This window comes from Notamacropus eugenii, chromosome 3 (assembly GCF_028372415.1).
Source record: "Notamacropus eugenii isolate mMacEug1 chromosome 3, mMacEug1.pri_v2, whole genome shotgun sequence".
NCBI classification, from domain to species: domain Eukaryota; kingdom Metazoa; phylum Chordata; class Mammalia; order Diprotodontia; family Macropodidae; genus Notamacropus; species Notamacropus eugenii.
Window position 1 is genome coordinate 81224261 of NC_092874.1, and position 25494 is coordinate 81249754.

At 35.9% G+C, this 25494-nt stretch overlaps 1 long non-coding RNA gene across 1 annotated transcript in view; it reads right to left on the minus strand.

Annotated features, from left to right (window-relative positions):
- Positions 1-202: 202 nt before the first annotated feature.
- LOC140532912 (uncharacterized) overlaps positions 203-25494 on the minus strand; it is an 87291-nt gene continuing 61999 nt past the window's right edge. The window contains exon 3 of the long non-coding RNA XR_011976737.1: positions 203-1359. This is a non-coding gene — a long non-coding RNA (uncharacterized lncRNA). The remainder of the gene's footprint in view (positions 1360-25494) is intronic.

Genomic DNA, 25494 nt, shown 5'->3' on the forward strand with positions numbered 1-25494 from the left:
TTTTTCCATGTCACCATGTAATCAATGCAAAAAGAAACCAAGAAAAGGAAAGAAAAGAGAACAGAATAAGAAACAAAAACAAAATAAAGAAATGTAGGATGAAGAAGAAGAGGAGGAATGAAGCCAAAAATGAGTATATTACCTATAATACCTATTTCTTAGTGTCACAACAAGGCTCAAATGAAACCAGTCACATAAGCTGTTTCACAAACTTCAAAGTAGCAAAAGTTTATTTTTACTATTATGGCAATGCCTATAATGTACTCTAAATGACAAGTTCTTGGTTTGGGGTGCATGAACTTTTACATAATTATTTTATAAGCATATTTCAATATAATTATATGTATTTATTTTTTGTATTATTCTGAGAAAGTTGTGAAGGATTCTCTAGACAAAGGGTCCATGACATAAACAAGTAAATAAAAATCCTTGCTCTAAATGGATACAAGATTCAATGACTAACAGATCATAGATATGAGTATCTTTATACAGTCATCTTTTCCAAAACATAGGAAAGACTACACAAACTATTTCATCCAGATGGTATACTTAAAATAAAAAAGACCTATTGTCCTAAAATATGATGGTTCACAAAGCATTTACATACACACACACACACACACACACACAGCTGTGGAAAAGAAGGAAGTCTAAGCTTTGCTATCTTTATATTACAGATCAGGAAACTGAGGTACAGTCACAATAATAATAAGAATCTGAGCTGGGATCTGAATCCCAATCACTTGCATAAAAGCATACTTTCACACTCCTATGATGTCATTCCTCACATTCCCCTAAGTTGGTTCTTCTCTAAGTTAAAGATTTGCTTCACCTGATCTGCATATTATATGGTGAGTCCAAAGACTAGAGAATCTTTTAAGCATCAAATGATGATACCAAAGCATCATCCATCATTCTTATTTAGCAATGGGTGAATTCTTATCCTGCTCCCACAAGATATTAGAATGTAACTTATGTTTAAAGTCTGTTACATCAAAATAATTTCAATGGTAATTATCCTATTGTGCCATGTATCAGGAGCAAAAACAAGGGAAGAGAAAGACTCCAATACTGGAAAAGTTGTAAAATCATAATGTACACAGGAGCTGAAACAGAAGGAATTAAAAGAAATTACATTGCCTTGAAATCATCCCAAAGTATATCATGCGGACATTAACTTCCCATAGAAGATTAGGACTGGTCCTACAGATGCTCAGTGTTGGCTTTTTAATCATCATCATTCTGAATATTGTTCATCTTTGGCAGTCATCAGTCATTCAATTAGCTCCTTCCAGTGTTCTGTTATTCTACTTTTTAACAAGATGATCCATTTCTCTTAATGAATTATATGCTTGAGGCCTAGAAAAGAAAATAAATGAGATATCTTGAACATTGATCAAGTTTTGTGATATGCCTTCAAGAATACAATTACAGATTCACTGACTTGGAGAATTACAATTGGAGGGGACCCTACAGCCAATCTACCATTCACCTGAACAGAAATTCCCAATGAATTATGCTCAACCAGTGATTACCCTCAAAGACATTCATTAAGGTGAAATCTACAACTACTAGATTCAATCCTTCCACTTTTGGAAAGTGCTAATGTTTAGGAAGTTGTTCTTTAATCAATGCTAACTTTGCCTATGAAACGTTCATCCATTATTCTTATTTAGGTCCCTCTAATGTCAATCAAGATAAAGATTTTCTTATCCTGCTCCCTCATGATACCTCTTCATTATTTAAAGGCAATTATCACATATCCCATAAGCTTCACCTTCAGTTCCTTCATATAATGTTCATATGGCATAAAGTTCTTTTATTATATAAAAATACTTTAGATCAAGGACTGTTTAATTTTTAGTTTTTAAATCACAATTGCCTAGGATGGTGTCTGGCCCTTAGTAGTAGCTTAACAAATATTTCCGATGTACTCAAAGACCTTCATTAACCTGGATGCCCTGCTATATACTCTCCATCTTATCCATGCCCATTTCTAAAATGTAGTACCTAGGTATGGAAAATATGTTATGGTTTGACTAGGTAGAGAACAGTGAAACAATGATCCTCTGGTATTGGAAATCCGTACTGCTATTGTATGCTTTTACCACAGATTGGAGGCTGAAGGTCTTAACCTTTTTTGATGCAGAACTCCTGCCATGAGATACCACTATTCTACTTGGTGAATGTCAAAAGTAAATAACCCTCTATATCTGGGTGGCCCAAAGGATGCTTAGCTTTACATTCTGAATATTTTTTAAGTTATTCCTATAACTTGCCAAACCAAAGTAACCCTCCCTGACCACTACTTCCATATATACTTTTTTTCTGAATTTGAAATTAACATTCTTGATGGCAAGGGCTGTCTTCACTATTGTATGTGTATCTCCATCTTTTAGCACAAACAATGCTCAGTGCCTAATATACTGAATAAATGTTTTTTTCATGCATTCATTCATTCAACAAGTTCTGATTCCACCTACAGTTGCTGTTATATAGAATTATTGAAATGTATTAAACTTGAAATCAACTAAAAGTATTTCAAATACCTAGGGTTGTTACTTTTTCTTTTATTTAGTTTTATTTTATTTTCATTTCTGAATTCTCTCTCTGTCTTTCCCTCTCCCCACCCATTGAGAAGCCAAGAAAAACAAAATTCTTTACAAATAAACAGTCATATAAAGTGAATTTTGCTATAATCATATCTGAAAAAAATATGAAAGAGAGCAAGGAAGGAAGAAAAAAAGAAAGAAAGAATGAAAGGAAGAAAGGAAAATATGCTTCACTTTATATCCTTAATCCATCTAGTCTCTATCTGGAAGTGGAAAGCATGCTTTATCATGAGTCCTGTAGAACTGTGATTGGGCATCATGTTGATGAGAGTTTCTAATTCTTACAGAGTTGATTATCTTCACAAATTTGCTACTTTTGCATCAGTTGTTTTCCTGGTTCTGCTCACTTCATTTTACCATGGCTCATAAAAGACTTCGCAGGTTTTTCTTAAACCATCCTGTTCATCATTTCTTATAGGAAAAAAAATTCCTTCACATATATCATATCTTGTAGAAACTATTCACCACATGATGAATCTCCTCAAATTCCACTGTATTGCCACAACAAAAAAGAGCTGCTACAAAGTATTTCTATACATATAGGTACTTTTTTCATCTTTCTCTTATTTTGGGGGTAAAGACTAAGTAGTAATACTGCAGGTTCCAATAACTTTTGAGGCATAGTTCCAAAGAGCTAACTCTCTTCCTTCTATAGGCAGCCCTGCTTAGTTTAAAGTCTAAGCAATAAGATGCCCATGTGTTGGTTACTTCCTAAGTTCCCCCCACTTTTCCAGCTTCGTTTTGCACATTCTCTTTCCTTCATTATATTGTAAGTTCCTTGAGGGCAATAATTGCCTTTTTCAAAATATCTGTATCCTCAATGCTTAGCAAAGTGCCTGGCACATAGTGGGCACTTAATAAATTGAATGAAATTGCTTTATAGAATGGTTGGAATAGTTTAGAGCTTCAAAGGTGCATTAGTTAATGGAATCTTAGACAGCATACAGTTAGTTATATGAGGAAATTGAAGGCAGGGATATGAAATGACGTCTAATTTCACAGTTATGGGTAGAGTTGGAAGTTAAATCTCCAAATTCCTAATAAAATACAATTTATGCTGTACCATTCAGTGTTCCTCATTCATGTCATCTTGAAGTCTCTCTCCTCTCTTGGCTTAATATCTGGTTGGATACTACGGGAGTGTGCGCACGCGCGCACGCGCGCGCGCGTGTGTGTGTGTGTGTGTGTGTGTGTGTGTGTGTGTGTGCATGCACATGTGTTAACTCCCTAATTTATTTCCCTCTCCGGTTCTGTTTCAGTTTATCAATGTCACTCTCACAGCATTGAACCTCACACTGAACATGGAATTCCAACTGTTGCCTGCTGAAGTAAGAAGACAGTTCCAGTATTCCCTCCTCATTCTGGACTCTATGTCTCTCACTGCAAACATAATAGCACAGAAACAAGGATGTCATAGGAGGCAAGACCCATCTGTGACTCAGGCATCTCTTTCCTTTTTCTCTGTTAAATTATCAACATCCTCTTTTAACCAAAAAAAAAAAATGAAAATTAAATTTTGCTGAGGGTAGGCTTGCTGTCCATCCATCCTGAAGTCATGGTGATTCCAGGAGACAGGCTTTACTAGAGAAGGACTGGAGAGGTATGTGAGCTATTTTAGGTGGGGATGGAGGTGGTCAATTCCTTCTCCTTATCTCACGGATAACTAGCAGTTGGACTGAGCTCAGCCCATCAACTCTGATCCATCATCCCCATAAAGTATCATGTAGTCCATAGTCTAGCTAAATAGAGAGTATTCTGGAGAAAAAATAAAGGGAGAAACCATATTTCATTGCAACCATTCCAATAATCAGAAAAAAAGACAAAGTGACTAAAATGTGAAACATCCAGAGCAGGAAATAAAGAAACAGAAAGAGCAATTAAGAAACTTATTGAGTTTCCAAAGGAGAGAGAGTACTGCAGGATACATTTTCAAGGTGAATTTACAAATAAGTACGTCAAAATTTAAACAATAAATAACATCTGTGTCACCAAAACTTAGCACGCACTATAAGGTATGTGAATTCTTAAATGTATTTAGAACTTAAATGTGCTTAGGAACATTTTAGACACATATTAGTGTCTAAAGAGATAATGTCACAGATAAGTTAACTTCTCCTGAGGTGAATAATTGGCTCGCAAATAAAAGCAGTAGAAGTGATCTTTTTTCTTCTATTTCAACAAAGCAAAGGGATAATATCATAGTAGTCTTCTAAGTTCCTCCTGGATGTGAAAATTTGGCTATGGTAGTTAAACCATCTCACCTGAAATTGGAATAAATCCCATGACTACAATTTTAAGTATCTTTGGATAAATATTACTTCTATAAATCATTACCATGACAATCTCCTCCCCCAAGGAAATTCAGAGGGGAAATAAATATCTGTAGTGGTTTTTAAAGCGGCATTTTTAGTTTTGAATTTCCTACTAGATTTGGAACTCAAAAATGCTATCTAAAATTTTGTTTGCACAGTTATATTTGGTATATTGCATTTTAAAAGATGAATTTAGACATATAATTTAAAATGTGCCCTAATGTTATTATTATGACTGATGCTCACTCATCTCCATGCCATGCTCCTGAGCTTGAACCTTTATCTCTAACCACCTCATTTGCCTTATGTCCCTTGCCTTCTAATAGGTGAGAATTCTAGCCTGACTCAGACTCTCACTACTGTAGTTCCTGGCTATCTTCACATCATATGGCTATTCCAACATAGGATATGCCAATAAATTACCCTATTGCTGTACTCACCAACCCTTTGACGTCAGTGACCAAAACAACCCTCCTTAGTCAGAACTACTCCTTGTGTGTTGCTTTTTCCTATTATAATATAAGATCTGAAGGACAAGGATTATTTTGCTTTTTGTATGTGTTTCTTGATTGCTTAACACAGTGCCTGCTATAGAGTAAACACTTAATAAACGCCTTTTCAGTCATGAGACTTATTCATTTCATTCATTCATTTACGCACAAAAAATAATGAGACAAAGTAAGCACTTTAAGAAATTCCTTGTTAGGACAAATATGATAGTGATACAAAAACCAAGAAGTTATAAAGCAGATGATAATCTATAGAATCATGTTAATAATTTATATTGATCAAATATTAAATAAAATTGACAGGAAACAGCTATATACATACATATATATGATATATATTCACATAATTGTGTAGGGTGTACAGATATGATGGAAAACTAGTACCTTTAGGGTAATGACTGCTGAGCACTTTTCAGGGTTGCTTTCCACCTTTGGTGTCCACCTGCCACCCTACTCTCACCTGTGGCTTTAAGAAGCTGTATCATGTGCACCAGCCACACTCCAGTAAACGATTTCAGAAGACTGACTAAACTAGGTGGAAGGCAACCAATAGGCTTCAAACTGATCAATGAGTTGGGGGGCAACTACCCCAAGGATGTGAAGCCTTCCTCAGGGAGTATGGGCAGATGTGAGCAATTTGTTTTAATGAGCCATGAAGGCAACAGAAGCAAGTGGTGTGAAGTGCTTAAACCCTGGTTAGACCTCAAAGATGCCAGGTCATCTGCTGCATCCAAGACTGTTGCCAGTCGTCTTGACTTTTATCTTGCCTCTGAATTCTGACAACTCTGGAAGAGAGAGTGAGGTCAATGACCAACTATGCCTCACTTAAAACTACTTATGACTAAGTCAAAAGAAATCACCCCCTGGGTGACTGAACAGCTTTTTTGAAGGACCGCACTGATCACCTCCTGGTGTGAGGAAGGGGTGCCCTAAAAATTGTTTGCTTTACCTAAACTAACCCTGACCTAATTACTGATATTGGCAAGGATCACACCTAGTGGTCAAAACACACAAAAAACTTCTGTGAAGATGATTCCACTCGCCACTGATGCTTCCACTTGTATATGATGTGCACAAGCTTACGGAAAACAAGAAATCCAGTAATTCTGAAAGACAATCAGCTCTTGTTGCAAGAGAACTCAGGAGGTATCACATCCAAATAGCAACCTTCAGTGAAATAAGGCTGACAGATTAGTTTTGATCACAAAACAATGCCAGTTTCATGGCACTCTCCTTCATTGTGGCCACATCAGAGGAACATGCGTGAGACATGAAGGTAGGTGTGAATGTAGGCTAATGACAAGGCAAATGCTACTTGCAGGAAAGCACCATGCCACCATCATCAGTGCATATACTGTCCCCATGATGAACCCTGATGAAGTCAAAGAAAAATTTTATGAACACCTGGAGATCCTCATTGTCAATGTGATAAAAGAGGACAAATTTGTAATTCTGAGTTTGGAGCCAGAGAAGGTACAGATTATTAGAGATGGCAGGGAGTCCTAGGGAAGAATGCAGTCAAAAACAACAAAATGTCACTTGCTACTGAAGACTTGTGCAGCTCATGATTTTCTCACTAAGGGCACTGTCTTATGTTTACCTAAATACAATAATATTTCATGGGTGCAACAAACACTGGCATTTAATAGATTATATCATGGTAAAGAGAAGAGACAGGACATGAGTGATAAGTTGAAACATGACCTAGAGTACTAGACCAATCACAGACTTATTCTCTTCAAGCTAAATATTCACATTAGACAAAAGCAGTGGCCCCAAAGCAAGACAACTACCAGACAACTTGATGTCAACAGATGAGATAGTTTCTCTGAGTGTGACCAGCTTGTTGCTAATTTGGAGGAAAACCTGACCAAGGTCTTTGACAATGCAGTTATGAGGGCTTGTGGAAGGTTATGGCAAAATTTGGTTTCCTGGTGAAGTTTATTAGTATTGTCTGACAGTTTCATAACAGCATGCTTACGTGGATTCTGATAATGGATGATGGTCTTGTGCTTTCCCAGGCACCAATGGAGTAAAGCAGGGATATGTGCTTTCTCCATTTTCAACAATGATTTCCAACACGTCCAATGAGGATGAAAATGGCATCAAGACCAGCTACCATATTGATAATAACTTATTTAACTTGAAAAGGCTACAAGCCAAGACTAGAGGTGAGGGAGAGTTTGTGGGTGACTTTTTGTTTGCAGATAATTCTGCACTCAATGCAGCCTCTAAGGTTGAGATGCAACAATGTATGGAACAATTCTCTGCTGCTAGTGCTATTGTTGGCAGAATCATCAATACCAAGAAAACAGCTTCTCCAACAGCCAAAACTGCACCATCCGTATTGTGGAACCATCGTTAATAGAAAACTGAGAAATTTGAATGCTGTGGAAAAGTTCACCAACCTTGGAAGTCTACTTTCTGGATGTATACACAGATGAAGAGATTAATACATACACTTCCAGAGGTAGCTCAGTGTTTTCAAGTCTCTGAAGGAAAATGTGGGGAAGAAAGAAGTGTTAGGCTGTCGATCAAAGTGAAGGTACAGAGGCATTATACTGTCCTCACTGCTGTATGCCTCTGAAACTTAAACAGTGTAACAGTAGCATGCCAAGAAATGGAATTGTTTCCTTAAGATCATCTGACAAAATAAGGTTGTGGACACTGAGGTCCAGTGAAAAAAATACTACTAATAAAATATTTTTAAAATATTTCAAATAATTTTTAATTTTTTCAAATATCAATATAAAATATTTCAAAACCAGGTCTATTCAGGACTTTTATAATGACATTCCTTTAAATAGAGTTCAAGATGGGTCAGCCTTGTATTAAATTCTACTCTACTTTGAGAAATATTATAGAAAATTCTCTCGGAACTGTCTAAGTATAAATGTGTTTGTATGTTTGTCTTTATAGAGAACAAGCCTCTCCCAACACTATCCTTTTAAATATATTTAATTTTCTTCCTATTAACTCTTTCATTTTTGACTTGTGATGACAAACACTGGTTTAAACAAGCAATTCTACTTTGCACAGAGCTTAAGGGTGTCATATCGCAAGTTTCTAACTGTATGAGTGGAAGTTTATCTGTGTGTGTGTATGTGTGTGTGTGTGTGTGTGTGTGTGTGTAGATTGAACAAATCCTTTCTGATGCTCTCTATAGACTCATTAGATATAATTCCTCATTACTTCTGAAAAAGAAGGTCTGTAGATCAAATATGTGGTGCTTCTTTCTCATCAAAGTTACCAAGGTAACCTTCAAGCATTGGCAATTTGGGGAAGATTTTCTTTCATTAACTTCTGCCAATAATCAGTACGTATCAAAATAGATTTTTTTTATAGTAGAAGCAAATAAAGGTGCCTTCAAACAAAATCCTGGTAAAAAGAAAGGATATAGAATTGTGTGTGTAGATACATAGGTATAGATACATACACGCACACATACACATACATGTATACGTATACAATTATACATGTACATAGGTATATGCGTATATATAATATTTTTCTTCTTTACATAAACCCAGTGTCATTAATACATAGCATATAACTGGGAAAATAAATGGATATGCATCTGTGTGTCAGCCATGAAAACACAAATTGATCCATATTCTCAAGAAGCTGTCATTTATTCATTCTTCTCAAAGGAATCAGATTGGATTTAATGATAATCAAACACTGGGTATCAAATAATTTAGACCTCTCCATTTCCAATCATTTAAAAATTTATTTTCATTTTTGAGAATTTGAAGGAAAATATGTTTGTTCTCTTAACAATGATAGTAATTAACTTCTTAGTTAATTATGATATAGAGCCTTATAGGCTTCAAGGTGTACTCTGTACAATAAATCTATTATGTAGGCAATGAAATTATTATACCCATTTTATAGTAGAACAGCTGGATGCACAAAGAAATTAAATGATTTTTCCAAGGTTAAAAATGTAAGGAGTGTTGGAGGTAGAACACAAACCTATGTCTATTCTCCTTGAGTCACATTCTCTTTTAAATAAACCATGGTCCCTATTGTCAACACTATCCCTCACATCATGAATCAGTCTAATGCTTACATTTTCTTTAGCTAAATAATGCTGCGCTCCCTTGCCTCATCAACTCACTTCACTTATCTAACTTATCTTTCACTATTAAATATTTTATACCTATATATATGTATATATGTATACATAATATACAAGGCCAAACTCCTAAAGTCCCTTACATAGAACATCATCATTACCATCTCTGTACTTTTCCTTTGCCTTCACTATTCAACATTCATTTTGAGAATCAGCTTGATATAACATAAAAGAGACTGTATGTACAGTCAAAAAGACCTGGGGCTAAATCCAACATGAGATGATGACCAGATTTTGGAATCTCTCTAAAGTAGATTCCAACTCGGAGAACCACAACAACCACAGGAGGGACAGACACTAAGTCTACCCTCACCAAAATTCAACCTTCATTCGATTGTTATGATTAAAGATAAAGCTGAGATGTAAAAGGTTAGAAAAAGGCACAACTGTCCCTCCCATACCATTAAATTCTTACCCATGTTCAGATCTAATTGTAATAAAGGGTATAGAGTCTAGACAGAGATAGAGATAGTCTAACTTTCCTCTTACTTGAGTCAGCCAACAGCTGGAATTACCCTTTTAGTATGAGATTTGACATCCTGAAAAGGGCATTGATAAAGTGAAGCAGAACCAGGAGAGGGAGGGGAAACTGGAGGGTTTGAACACTCAAGACCAAGTAATAAGAGGATTTAGGGGTCAAAATATTGCAGATACTAAGTCAAGAGAGGAAAATCCTTGGAATAACATGATATACAGACACAGTAGTAATTGTACTTTACTAGGAATTTAGAGACCAAGGTACCAACTATCAGATCAGTCTTGTGTGGAATTTATATTTCTGACTTCAAGTACCTCATATAGTGAACTTGATATTATCTAAGGTTTCATCCTTATGATTGAGATTTCAATTGGGAGACTTCAATTGAGAGTTCAATATGTGTCAGTAATGCAATGTAGTAGGTGAGAAGGTAAAGCAACTGTAAAGAAAGATTTGGTGGATGAATGAATGAATATAAAGCATACATTAAGGATTTATTGTGTGCAAGTACTATACTAAGAAATGGAGATATAAATACAAAGTTGAAAATTGTTCTTGTTCTCAAGAATATAACATTCTAATCGAGGTAAATAGCACATACAAGGAAGTGATGGCCAGGGAGGATCACGTTGTTTTGGAAATTTACAGGAATAATGAAAAGATAGGTGGAGTAAAGTTCAGTGCATAAAATTGAAAGGCTTTAACATGCCCCAAATCAATGCATTAAAAGAAATAATATAAGTAAATCATTTTAGGGAAAAGGATAAGGAATGGATTTGTGATTTCACTGATATAGATCAGTACAGATCAGCAAATTCTGTGCAACTTATTTTCTTAGAGAATGGTACAGGCACTGAAAGGTTAAGGGAACAGCCAGCATCACACAAGTAGGGGTTAAAAGTGGAACTTGAAACCTAGTCTCTGGCAACAAGGTCACTTTTCATCTGCTATACCATGCAGCCACTTTATACACAAATCACATTACAAACTTTAAAATACTATAAAAAAAAAACACAACTTGAGCTATAAACATCTTTCTCACCTTTCTGACTTGGCAAACATTTATTTTCTGTGTAAAGCATTTGGATTATTATTTCCTTCCAATTATATTTCCATCTTGCATTATCCTTTAAATATTTCATTTGTAGAAATCATTTTTCTAATTAGCACAAAAACTTCTGGAGAACAAGGGCCATTTTATGTACTTTGCCTTTATCCTCCCTAGTGTTTAGTCCAGTACTACCCAAGATCACCCAAGGGTAAAGACTCTAGTGAATTTACATAGAGAATGTCATGAAAATATGTGCTTATGTGTGCATTTGCACATTTGTCTATGGACAAATATCCAAAGATATTTCACTTTCTTCCAATTATTTATGTGAGTTGAAATGACAGATCCTAGTTTCCTCAAATAATTCTCCTTTGCTTAAATGTTGGTTGTCACCATCCAAGTACCCAATTTTGTAATCTAGAGGACAATGGTAAAATTTGTCCTCAGAGCTCCCACTACTCTGTCTACATCCTGAAATACCTCGTAGCAGTCCACCTATCTCACATCCATGGGTTAAATGCCTTCATGTTACATTGTCCTCAAAATCCTACCCTTGGGATCAGTCCCAGATGACTTGGTTGATAGAAAAACAGTACCTTGAGGATTAAAAAATCAATATTCCTGTATATGGGCTGAGGTGTTGGTGTGAATATAAGAATCTTTATCTTTCTTTTAGGCCCAAATTATCTGTATGTATAGACACAGCCTGATAACTGGGAAGACTCAGCTTTTATCAGGTTTAATAGCAGCCCATAAATCTAAAAGTCTTCTACTCTTTTCCTAAACACCAGTGACAGCATTTTTCATGTTCTTATGTATAGGAATGTTTTTTATTGAAACTCAGATTCAAATAATTTGCATATGTCTACAAATGCCCATCACTTTATTTAGATTTTTTAAAACCTTTCAAACCTTACAATTTTCATCTTTGTCTGGAATTATTTATCTGTCTCTCTAACAGTATTTCATTATCAAAGCATGCAGAATTCCATTCTCATACTGAACCTAGAATTTGCTTGCTCTGTGCATAGATAAGAACTTGTCTTTAGAAGTTCTGCACATTTTTTCAAGCAGTCTTAGAAATACATAATTACATACATCACTTCAGTTTCGTTCTCCTGTATATTTGCAGTTTTCTAATAAGTAGATGCTGCAAAACAAAAGAATAAGGGACTTGGGAAGCTGTTTTTCTTTCTTTAATATCATATAGCCTATAATGGTTGACATGGAAAGCAGTAGGATATATTTCTTTTTTTTTTAAGTTGTATTTTTTCCTCTTAAGCAAATTTTATTTCTACTGATGGCTATTGTTTTTACTTCATATCTATTTCTAAAAATATTTTCCTCACAATCAAAATTATCATCATCATCTAAAATTTATACATTATTTATTATATGACAGTCATTGGCTAAATGCTTTACAGTTATCTTATCTGTTCTTCAAAACTCTGGGAGACAAGTGCTATTATCCCCATTTTACAGATTAGGAAAATGAGGCAGAGGAGTTAAGGGATTTGCCTCTGTTGGTGTCTGAGATTATATCTGAACTCAAGTCTTCTTGACTCCTAGCTATATTTAAAAAGCTATCATCTATATTAAATATTTAAAAAGACAGATGAAAGCAGTTCAGCAAAATAATTAATACATTAACTGGACAAGTTCATTAATACAGGCAATATTCCACTACCCTTATTGCCTAGGAAATGAGGTTGCTCACCATGTTCTCAATTCTTCTTTGGTCCACACTTGGTCATAATACACATCATTCTGGTGTGTTTTGGGAATCTTTTCCCTTATATTGCTGTAGTTGCCGTGAGAAATTGTTTCCCAGTTCTTTACTCTTCCTTTTTTCATCAGTTTATATGTCATCTGAAGCTCATCTGATTTGTATTTATTATCTCTTATATCTTATTCATTCATTACATTATTATATTACAATTTTGTTATTCATTCCACTTTGATGGATTTTTCTTGTATCTTTCTACTACAAAAAGTGTTATTATAAATAGTTTGTTGTATACTCTTTCTTTTTTTTACTTTAAACTCCACAAATCTCAAAAATTATTCTTAGCAGTAAGAACTATGAATAAAAAAGTATGAATATTTTAGTAACATTCATAATATAAATCCAAATAACTTTCTTAGGTGTTTGGGAAAATTCATATATCCTCCAACTCCATATTAGTGAATGTGTACCTTTCTTTACTGCCCCCTCCATCATATCTCCAACAGTGACTATTTGAGTCTTTTGTCATCTTGGGCAGTTTTTGTGTTGTGTGGTGAAACCATGAACTTTTTAAATTTGCATTTCTCTCAGTAATTTGGAACAAAATACCTTGTTTGCTACCAGTTTGCAATTTTTATTTGTGAATTGTTTTTTTCCAGAAAAAATGCTCCAAATGACAAATATTCTGAGAAATGTAAGCTAAAATTTCACTTCACACCTAGAAAATTGATAAATGAAGACTAAATATTTTAAGTTGTAAATTTTAAAGCAGTTGTGGAAAAGCAGGCACACTAATGAAATGTGGGTGGACATGTGATTATCAAAACCATTCTGTAAAGTGATTTGAAATTATTAAAATAAACTAAGTAAAATATCCATACTCAAAAAATTACACTTTCAACCACATATTCCTAGAATGGCACTGTAGCAGCAAGCACCTTGACACATCCAACATGGCCTGCTAGCACGGGTTCTTAAATCTGCTATTCTAAAAGGAAAGCAACTTTTGGGGGGGGGGGGGGTCAACAATCCTCTTTAATCACATAAACCAATGGAGAAAATAAAAGCAGAGAAATCAAGACCAATAGGCAGGGCTTCTGTCTGACTATCAATCTGTCTGTCTGTGTTCAGTCCTTCATTTTTGAAGAAAACCATGACATCAAAGAAACAATGACATGATTTGCACTTGACTTTGTTTTGAGTGAGGGAAGACTATGCAAGGTCACCAACCTCACTTTCTCTTCCTGAGCCATCTGGGTTCAATGATCAGACATTCATCAATGCATCAGGATGACTGGAGATGGCCCAGGATGCAATGGGAGACCTTGGCCTTTTTAGGCTGGTCTTTTCAGGTACTCATTTAGAGGCAGGCAATGCCTATATACAGATGTAAATAGTTTGTCCACATTAAATATCTTTTCTTTTTCTTTTCTCTTCCTGTTTATCTTTTTATGCCTTTCTTGAGTCTTGTATTTGAAAATGAAATTTTCTGATGAGTTCTGATCTTTTCATAAGAAAGGTCTGGAAATCTCTTATTTCATTGAATGTCCATCTCCTTGCCTAAAAGATTATGCTCAAATTTACTTGAAAATTGATCACTGCTTGTATTCAACCTCCTTTTCCTTATGCAATACCTTATTCCAATCCCTCTGATCTTTCATGGAGAATCTGTAAGGTCCTGTGTGATCCTGACTAGAGTCCCATGACATTTAAATAGTTCCTTTCTGACCATAAGTAATACATATATCGCAGATCAACAGACAGATCCAACTGTCTAACCATCACATACATAGTTACTAGAGAGAGAAGCACCAATATCTAGGTTTTCAAAGCTGGGGGTTCCTTAATAGCTGCCCAGAGTCCAATCTGGCCATGAACCTTCTTCCAAAGAGTAAGCCCCCAAAGCAAAACCTCACTTCGGAGTATATATACACTTTTCAGAGCCAGAGGGTACTATGACCCTCATGACGTGACCATTGCCTCATTTGAAATTAACAAAAGGTGTGGACGTTCCTACAAAAGGAGCCTCTCCTAATCAAGTTTCCCTTAACATGCTCTACCTAAGGCTTATTAATGATCAGGGAAGATCTTTTAATTCTCATTAATATTACAGTTACTGAGTTAAATAAATATTTCATATACATCATAACGCTTATATCAACATATTTTATTTTTTACAGTAGTAGCAAAGAACAAAAAACATAGGAGTTATGGGCTTTCATTAGAAATCCAATCAGCTTTCATATATATTACACTGATCTTGGTCATGTGAAAACTCTTCCATTTTATGTAATAAAAAACATCTATGTTAATCTTACTTTGTGATAGCACCTATCCCTCATGGAAATATTACCATTCCATCCTATTTATGGAAATTAATTAAAAAAAAAATAGCTAAAGCTCAGACTGAAACTCTCAAAAGAGAAAGAAAATCAAGAAAGGCCTTGCAAGATGAGAGGTCTTTGATTGGAAGGCATGAAAAAGAATCATGTAGGATGGGCAAGCAAGGATGGGCTGTAAACTGCATCTTTGGAGATAATGTCATCATTGTGACTCCAACTACTATTCCTAAAGAAAGTGACCCTCCATGGTACCTCACTTTATAGGAAATACAAGTTCAAAAATTAGAAAATCATGAAAAATTATTGTAGAAACAATTGACCTAAGTGGCAGAGCTGGAAGGCAGAGAAAGTTTAAAAAATAAAATTATTGATATTCCAGAAACTATATGGAGTTTATCTCAGGAAATTGTCTAATTGTCTAATTCTATCACTGATAGCATTCCACCAGTGAAACATAAATGGCAAGAATTTACAGAATGTTTGCAAAAAAAAAATTAAAGTTTTAACATTCTGTAACACATCACAAACACTAACATAAATATGATAAAGAAATTTGCTAACAAATATCCATAAGATTTCTAGAAAAAATGGGCTTGGATTAGTATCTTATACCATATGCCAAAATAAACTCCAAAAGGATTCTTAACATAGACCAATAAGGTCATATATAGCTATAAGAAGAGCATTAAAGGAGATATCTTTTGAAACCCTGTATGGGGAAAAAGGACTTGATCAAACAGGGTATAAAAATAAAGATCTTAACCACACAAAACATAAAATAGATAATGTTAATTACTTAAATTGATAAATTTTGCACAAACAAAATCAATGCAATCAGAATTAGCTATAGAAATGTAACAGTAAATTGGGAGAAAAAAATCTTTGCAACATAGTTCCCTCATAAAGATTTAATATTCAAGTCACATAAGAAATAGTTGAAATATACAAGAAAAAAAGCTATTCCCCAATAGATAATGAAAGAAGAAGGGCTATATCTCTTGTTCAAAGATCAAACCTCAAACCTAATTCACTCTGGAGATCATAGACTGAACAACAAGTCCCCACCCTCCTAACACAGAGTGGATTTAAATACTAAATAGTAATTGTTTCTCTTTTACCCAGGAACCCTGAGGGTCTTCTCCTCTCAGTTTGATTTTTTTTTTTTTATTAAAGGGGCCATCCCTTGAGCCTATTCATTGAATGGGTGTATCTCACTCAAAGGGAGAATGCTATAACACCTTAGCCTGAAAAGGCCAGCTTCTCACAATGCATCCTGGGCCATCTCCAGTCATCTTGATGAATATCAGGTCACTGGACCCAACTGGCTCAGGAGAAGAAAGTGAGGTTGGTGACGTTGCACAGCCCTCACTCTCTCAAATCAAAGTCAACTGCAAGTCATGTCAACATCTTGATTGATCCTCTTCGTGAATGAAGGACAAACACAGCAAGAACAACAACAATCAAAGGACATGGACATTCAATTTTTAAAGTAAGAAAAGCAGTTTATTAAATGAAATAATCTTCTAATTTATTAATAGTAAGAAAAATGCAAATTAAAATAACTCTGAAGTTTTACCTCACTCCCACCAGGTGGAGATGGAAAAGGGAAACAAAAAGTGTTGGAGCAGCTATGATGTACTATTGGAAAACCTATGAAGAGTTCCCAACATCCTCCAAAGGAAATTGGAACTATGTCATTTAACTAGGCATACCTTTTGCCTCAGAGATACTACAAAATAGCCAAAAAAATTACAACAGGATGTTCTGATGTAGTCATTGTCCTTCCCAAAAATGTGGGAAATGTTCACTCTGAAGAGGAAGAAGAGGCTGCTTTTTCAGATGTGATGGTGTGAGGACAAAGAATCATTGCCTATTGATGAGGAAGCTATTTATCGTCTTAAATATAAGAATAATAGATGTCTGGCTCTTGAGGGCTGGGTCACAGAATACATCATCATCATCATCATCATCATCATGCTCATTATCATCATCACTGCCATTATGAAGTGCTGTTTTAATATCTGTCAAACACTTTACATATGTTTTTCATTTTATCCTCATAAAACCCCTGTGAGGTAGGTACTATTGTCTTAATTTTATATATGAGGAAACTGAGGCTCAGAAAAACTCTGTGGCTGCCCCAGATGACATAGTAAATGTCTGAGGCTGGACTCAAACTTAAGTCTTCCTTGCTCTTAGGCCAGCATTTTTAGCCAATATAATACCTGGCTGCTTACACATAAAGGAGACAAAATAGAAACTCTCCAGATCTGTCAAATCTATCTAATTCTGAGGATTCATCCGGATATACATTGTGTTATCACAGGAAAAAAAGGCTTGGGATGCCCCAATTTAGTCCAAAATAATTCATTTTATAGATGAGGAAATCAAATAAAGAAGTGAAGTGACTGGCGCATATGTTCCACTCTAAGAATCAGGAATTCTGCGTCTGGCATAATGTTCTTTCAACTATATTTGCTAATTCATTGACTACTTTTATGCATACATATTTTTTCATGATTCTGTTTCTATGGAGATTTTCAATATCTGTCTCCTGGCATTTTACTCTGCATAGTCCCTTAAATCCAGGTGACTTTGTATTATTTTATTTATTTGCTTTCCCCTCCTTCCTCTCCCTTTCTCCCTATCTCTCTCTTTCTTCAAGTCATTTTCAGTGATTTAGGTTTTATAAAGCTCAAGAACTGAATTTGTACTCAGTTCTTATTATACTGCTACAGAAGCCTTGGAAAGTCCACCTTTTGAAATGAAAAGTCCAGGAATAAAGGTTTACTATTATGCAATTAAAAGCATTGTGTAAATCATCCAAAATGCTGTTCTACTGAAAGAGTCTTGGAAATGATTATAGGTTTCTCAGTCAATACATTGACCATCTCCACTGCATGACACTAACATATTAGCCAAAGTGCATTTATTATAGCTTTTTACCAACCCATGCGACTCTGATTTAAAGTCATGCATTCTAATGTGTTTTGACAAGTAAATTGCTTGCCTTTTTTCCATGATAGCCAACCATATAAATAATGCATGCATAGTAATAGCTGGAGCAATAATGTAAAAGTCAAGTCAGAAGACACAGACAGCATGTTAATGACAAAGGTGCCTTATCCTTTTCTGGGAGTAAGAACCACCGCACAGAATACTCAGAACAGAGGAGGAAAGGCCCTTCTTCTCCCCACTAAATGCACACTTGAACTACCCACTAAGACAGGATACTCCTACCACACACATATTCATACACATATGCACATACGTATGTACACACATACACACATGCATACACATACATGCAAACACAAGCAAATCAACATTGTGGCAAGGATCATAGATTTATTGGTTACACATTTAATTTTTAACTTTTTAATTAAAATTGCTCAGGCTCTAACCCTTTCTTGTGGCATGAAGAAGATCCTGGATCACCGGATGCCCCAAAACTACATGAGCAGAGCACAAAAGGCTTGTAAGAGCTAACAAACTGGAAAAGTTTGGCATATTTCTGGCAAAGGACTAAGTATTTATCCACTAGCAGAAGAGCCTTGATAAGTTCACAAAGTCTAAAGAGTGAAAGCTTCCCCAACAGGTGGAGAATTTTCAGTCACAGTAAATCATAAAGCTGTCTCCCTGGGCATGAAGGAGCAGTGATTTGCAATGGCAGAGGAAGATGAGATAGTGCTTCTTGAAGCAATTGACTATGTTCTCTGGGCCACATTACCTGAAGACAAAGAAGCGCAATATTAGCCACAGGAGAAAAGTGAAGAGATCTGCACAGGTCAGATGCTGATGTGTGTTCCATTCTTATTTAGGATATTGCACTAGGAAAACCTCTTAAGTATGCAACCAAAAAAATCACAACCAGAAACTCTGACCATTTTTTAAACTGAGGGTTTTAAAATGCACAGGAAATTATTCCCCACTCCCCACCTTAACCTTCATTTCCTCAATTCTAAATTTTGTTTAAATGCAAGATATAAATAATTAAATATAAACCCTCCTTGTCACTTCTATAAATCAATTAGTCCCCTTTACTAACTACTTAATGCCGATTATAGAATTGGGCATTTATAGATATCTCTTTTGAAGTCTATCTTTCACCATTAGTCCACTGATTATTAGAGCTAGACAAGGGCATGAAATGAGAAGCCATTGGAGATAAATATAAGTTATCATATAATCCAATTTCTTTATTTATAAAATTTTATTTGTAAATTTATAATTTTTTTATAAAATTTATTTAGTTGGGTAAACTGAGACTTAAGGATGTAAGAAATTAATTATCATTCCCTAATTCTGAGAATGACTTTCTTCTGTAAATGAGATAATAAAGCTTAAAACAAAATAAACCAGAGAAGCAGGTTATTTAATATAGATTTGCATATTCTAATGTTTGCACAGTGTTGACAATATCCTGAATACTTTGTCTTCTATCTTTTAAAAACTGTCATTCACCTAAAGCCTATGCACACGTACCCATCTAAAATATTTGACCTCTAATTGTTTCTGCTACAAGTTTGTCAGGTCTTTCAACTTGCATAAGAACTCACTGGAGGTTGGGACTGATTCTCAGAAAGTGAAAAATTTTCAGACTGAAAGTGACTGTGGAGAAAATTCAGTCACTCACTTCTTCCTATTCTCATTTTATAGATGAGGAAAGTGAGATCCTGAGAGGCAAAGTTACATAAAATCAAAAGGCAAGGTTGACTAGAGCTGAGACCTAGAAACCTTATTTCCTGCCCCCTAATTAAGGCTTTTAAAAATATGTATTCTTATTATTTTACGATCATCATCACCATCTTCACCATCATTCCTACAGGTTATGCTACTCACAGTAGAATACATTTATCCAATACTTTGTATTTTATTTCATTAGGTCCTGACACCTCCCTAAGATAAGCATAGTGGTTTAAGTGACTTTTCACACATTAAGTTCATAATGAAGCCAGCTGTTCTGACAGCCCAGTAAATTTACAATAACCTCAAACTGCCTCCCTATGTTATTATGATTGGACTGGTTATCATATCACATGTATAAAAAGAGGATTCCAATTTCCCTTTAAAAAATAAAGCCAAGGTGAACTTCAATGAATCTATTTTCCCACTCTGTTGTTGCTGATTCATTTCAGTACAAGTCTTTAAGATCCTATTTGGGATTTTCTTGGCAAAGGTGTTGGACTGCTTTGCTGTGCCCTCTAGCTCATTTTACAGGTGAGAAACTGAGGCAAAGAAGCTTAAGTGACTTGCCCAGAATGATACAGCTAGAAAGTGTCTGAGGCTGGATTTGAACTTGTCTTCCTGACTCCAGGCCAGATGCTCTATCCACTGTACCACCTAACTGTCCACTTTTCCACTTGATAATAGGGCAAATAGTGTTTTATTTTTATAAAGTTAAAATGTATTCAGGAGTTGAGAATGTAATTTGAGCACTTTGAAAACAGGTATGCTTCTTAGGAACAGTAATAATCCATTCAGATAAAATAATAGATTTTCACCTTGCTCTAGAAGCATAGCAGGATAAATGATATAACATCCAGGTTAAGAGTAGTAACTATCCATTGTACAGTATTCTGTGAGATGTACAGTAATATTATGAACCCTAAGTTCATCCACAATCTGTACTTTTAATAAAAAACGTCAGAAAAAATGATCTAAGATCCAATTATTCATTGAATAAAAAATGCAGATGAATTGTTCTTTAGTTCATTTTATTATAAATCAAGTGAAATTCCTCTTCTTTTTTCTTCACAGCAGGTAAAAAAGGTCAAGGAAGGTTAAGTGACCTCTTCAAGGTTATGCAGGTATTAAGCCTCAAAGTAAGATCTGAACCCGATTTCTTTGAGTCTGGACCTGAGTCCATTCACCTTTCACTGTACCACTATTCCTCCTTTAAATTCTGTGTTGCCTCATTAGGCCTTGAAAGTGAACGTAGATGCCAAAGGCAGATTATTGGTTTTTATACTTAGGGAACTTCCTTCTCATGTAGCTTCTGTCATTGCATTCTTATAAATCTATTGATTTTTTATGGATAAATAGTTAAACACAACAATGTGATTTTTGTATACCTGATAGGTTTATTTTTTCAATGTTTATGTAGTTACAAATTTTTATAAGATAACATTATCCATTGTCCCTTTAGTTCCTGAATGCATGAACCACAACTGAGCCTATTAGACAATGGCTGCTCATATTTTCTAAAAGGCAATACAGATGCACTATAAGGAGGTCCTACTGTTGCATGTCTGACATTCTAGGACCAATACATTTAAAATCTGTAGAGGCTTCTCATCAGTTGGGCTTTATTAGGATGCATGTGTCAGTCACTAATACTCTCAAAGACCATTTCTCAGTAATATGGAGGGTACAATCTGTATACGTGGAGAGAACACCACTGAAATCCCAGGTATTTAACATTAGTGTCACGAAACATAGCATTCTAACAGAAAACTAATAAAAGATAGGGAAACCAGTTCAATTTCATTTCATGTGGTCCGGGTTAGACATTGAGCTGGCCAGTTGCCAGTTAAGGTACACATGCATGACCACTGCTACCAAAAAAGGAACCAAATAACAATTACTGATTGGTCCTCTCATTTGCACACTGCTCTAAGTACTGGGGAGAAATGAGTTCATTTATCATTGCCAATTGTGTCTATTTCATTGAGCCTTGGGGCATTACAAAGTCTTCTAAAGGAGACTCATAGTCACTTAAAACACATCATTTTAACTATCCATACAGGAAAAAAAATTAAATTGATTAAGCTTGCACCTTAGTGAAATTATGTGCAATTGGTGAAACAGTTCATGGAATTAGTCCCTTTGTGTATACATCTTCAATACGCTCAGGAGGGAACTGAGTTTGAAAATGATATAGAAAAGGAATTAGAACTTTATTGCATTGGGAAATTTGAACCCCCAAGTTTCTCATGGGCTGTAAAAGCCTTTTTTTAATCCAATATTTTTCCAGGGAAGCAATATGATTGAAGATGCTTTAACACCATAACCTCAGAAGAATTACAAGTGCAAAAGCTCTGAAAAAAAATGATAGAAAATACAAGGTGGATGCAAACAGAACTAAACAAATGATCATTAATGAGTTGTGAACCAAAAGTCAGATAAAAGAAAACATACATGTCATATAAAACAGATGGGCTGGCTACAAGATAAAAGTGTCTGTTACATAACCTTCTAAAATCACCTACACACATTTACTTCATTGTCATTCCAATGTTAGGCACAGGACAGCATTTCAAGTTAATACTTCGATGTTTTATTCAAGGAAACATCCAGCTTAGTGAATACAGACCAAGTATCTGGCACTATGCTAAGTAATGGGAAGTTACAAAGATGTGCAAGACACAGCGTCTGCCTCCAAGGTACTATGATGATCATAAAAATGGATTACCAGCCAACTCTTAATAGATGATAGTGAGATAGGCATATTTCAGTTATTACATGTTTATTAAAGCAGCAAAATGGCAATTTTTTATTCAGATCATTTTTCCTACTGAATTACGCTGTCTCTTGGACAAAACATCATCACTATCTTCAACTATATGAAGAACAATAGTGGAAAAATTATGAGACTTGCTCCCCCTCTCTCGGAGGGCAGCAGGTAAGAGAAACAGGCAGAAGATAATGGGAGAGTGATTAAAATACAATTAAAAAACCTTCATGTTTACAGCTTCCTAAAAATGGAGTGGACTGTTTCTAGGGATGCTGGGGTCTCATTATCAAATGTATTCAAGTAGGTACTAGATGAAGAACTACTGGGAATTCTACTGAGGGAATTCATATATCTCAAGGATGTATTGGACTTTTTGAATTTCATAACGATATCTAATTTCTCAGATTTTGATGCTGATGAAAATGACAAGGTGATCTCAAAAAATCAACTTTGTTGGGATGATTAACTTTCTTTTTTTTCCTAGACTGCATCAGTCACATGTTGATGGCTGACATATCCAAATTGCTTAGAAAAATGCTTCATCATCTGTGAAAAAGGTATTTTCATCATGTTGTTCTTACTTCTGAAAAACTTTTTTTTCCTCCAACTTCCACATCATAGGACCAATCAAAGGGTATGAACCTGAATTATACCATTTCATAAAGCTAGAAAATAAAATGGTATTATGGGAATTTTCAAAGATTCCCCAATAGAATTTCCATAAGTAATTCTTAATAATACCATAAGTATTTTAAGAGCCTCAATTGCAGTGTGTTTTGAAATATTTTTCATACCTCCTCCACACCTGGTAAGAAAGCTTAGATTGAAATGAATGGCATTGGCACTCACATAAGTAGAGCGTGCTAGGTTTCCTTTCCTTAAAATGCTACTCTAATTTATAGTGACATCATTTTCAATTTGACATCTGAACAGTGTCTCCATAAGCTTGCTTTGACAGTGTTTTATTGTGTTTTGACAATGTTTATAGATGTATCTCAGACTTTCCCTCCACATTCTTTGTTATATATTGACTTCACAATGCAACCCAACTAGGTTTTTATCTCCCGCCTCCCCACTTTGGGAATGGGAAAGGATCTTTATATGATGGCAGTGAGTAGTAGAGAAGCTCACAGGAGAGGATAGTGAAAGATTTTGAGACAGACTGCATGAAATCTAGGTCCCATTCCATACAACTTATTTTATATATGAAAGTTAAGGCTCAAGGAGGGGCAGTTAAGTGGTACCATAGTGCATAGAGTGCTACGTCTGAAATCAGGAAGATTCATTTTCAGGAGTTCAAATCTGACCTCAGACACTTACAGTTATTGGCCTCAGGTCTTCATCCGTAAAAATGAGCTGGAACAGAAACTGGCAAACCACTCCAGTATCTCTGCCAAGAAAACCTCACATGGGTTCACAGAGAGTCAGATACAACTGGAATGACTCAACACTAACAAGACCCAGGAAAGTTAATTGACTATCCCAAGGTCATACAATAAATGACCTAGCAGCTTTCAAAGCAGTTCTTTCGAACCCAAATCCCACACACTTTCCTTTATAACATGCAGCAGGATTTGTGGAATGTTATAATAATCTTCCATGATAAAGTGATCAATAAATATTTATTAAGGTCCTACTATGTGCCAGACTCCGTGAGAGGATTGTGGATTCAAGTACAAAGAACTTTTTTAAAAGAATCCCTACTTGTAAATATGTTTGACATGATTGTACACATATAACCTATATTAGATTGCTTGCTGTCTTGGGGAGGGAGCAGGGAAGAGAGAGAGGGAGTAAAATTTGGAACTCAAAATCTTACAAAAATGAATGCTGAAAACTGTCTCTACATGTAATTGGGAAAAATAGGGGGCAGAGCCAAGATGGCGGAGTAGAAACAGACAAATACGCTAGCTCCAAACCCACAGCCCATAAAATATCTGTAAAAAAGAACTGCCAATAAATTCTGGAGCAGCAGAAGCCACAGAACAGTGCAGCAGACAAGATTTCTGTTCCAGAGAGCCTGAAAACCTCTCGCAAAAGGTTCTTTGTGCTGTGCATGCAGAGCAGAGCCCAGCCCTGTGTTGGCTGCCTAGCGCCGAGAGGAGTGGATCCGAGCAGGCTTCAGGGACAGAATCTCCAGCAGCCACGCGGGTCCCTCCACCCACAGGTGACAAGGGCCGGTGAGAGGGTTTCTTTGGCGGGTTGAGAGGGCAGTGGGGTGCCCTCATAACTCAGGCCCCCTCAGGAGGCAGCAGTGCAGGCGGGAGCAGACCAGGGCTCCCCAAGCAGGCAGGAGCCCAGATCCATTGTTGAAGGTCTCTGCATAAACCCCCTGAGGGAACTGAGCCTGTGAGGCGGCCCTGCCCCCACCTGAGCACCTAAACTTGATCTCACACTGAATAGCAGCCCTGCCCCCATGGAAGCCCTGAGGCTGGGAAGCAGCATTTGAATCTCAGACCCCAAGTGCTGGCTGGGAGGATCCAGAGGCAAAGTGGGTGTGAAGAGGATATTCAGAAGTCAAGTCACTGGTTGGGAAAATACCCAGAAAAGGGAAAAAACACACGACTATAGAAGGTTACTTTCTTGGTGAACAGGTTTCTCCTCCCTTCCTTTCTAATGAGGAAGAACAGTGCTCACCATCAGGGAAAGACACAGAAGTCAAGGCTTCTGTATCCCAGCCCACTCCATGGGCTCAGACCATGGAAGAGCCCAAAAAGAGCTCAAAAAATTTTGAAAATCATATTAGAGAGGTGGAGGAAAAACTGGGAAGAGCAATGAAAGACATGCAAGCAAAGTATGAACAGCAGGTCAGCACCCTGCTAAAGGAGACCCAAAAAAATGCTGAAGAAAATAACACCCTGAAAAATAGG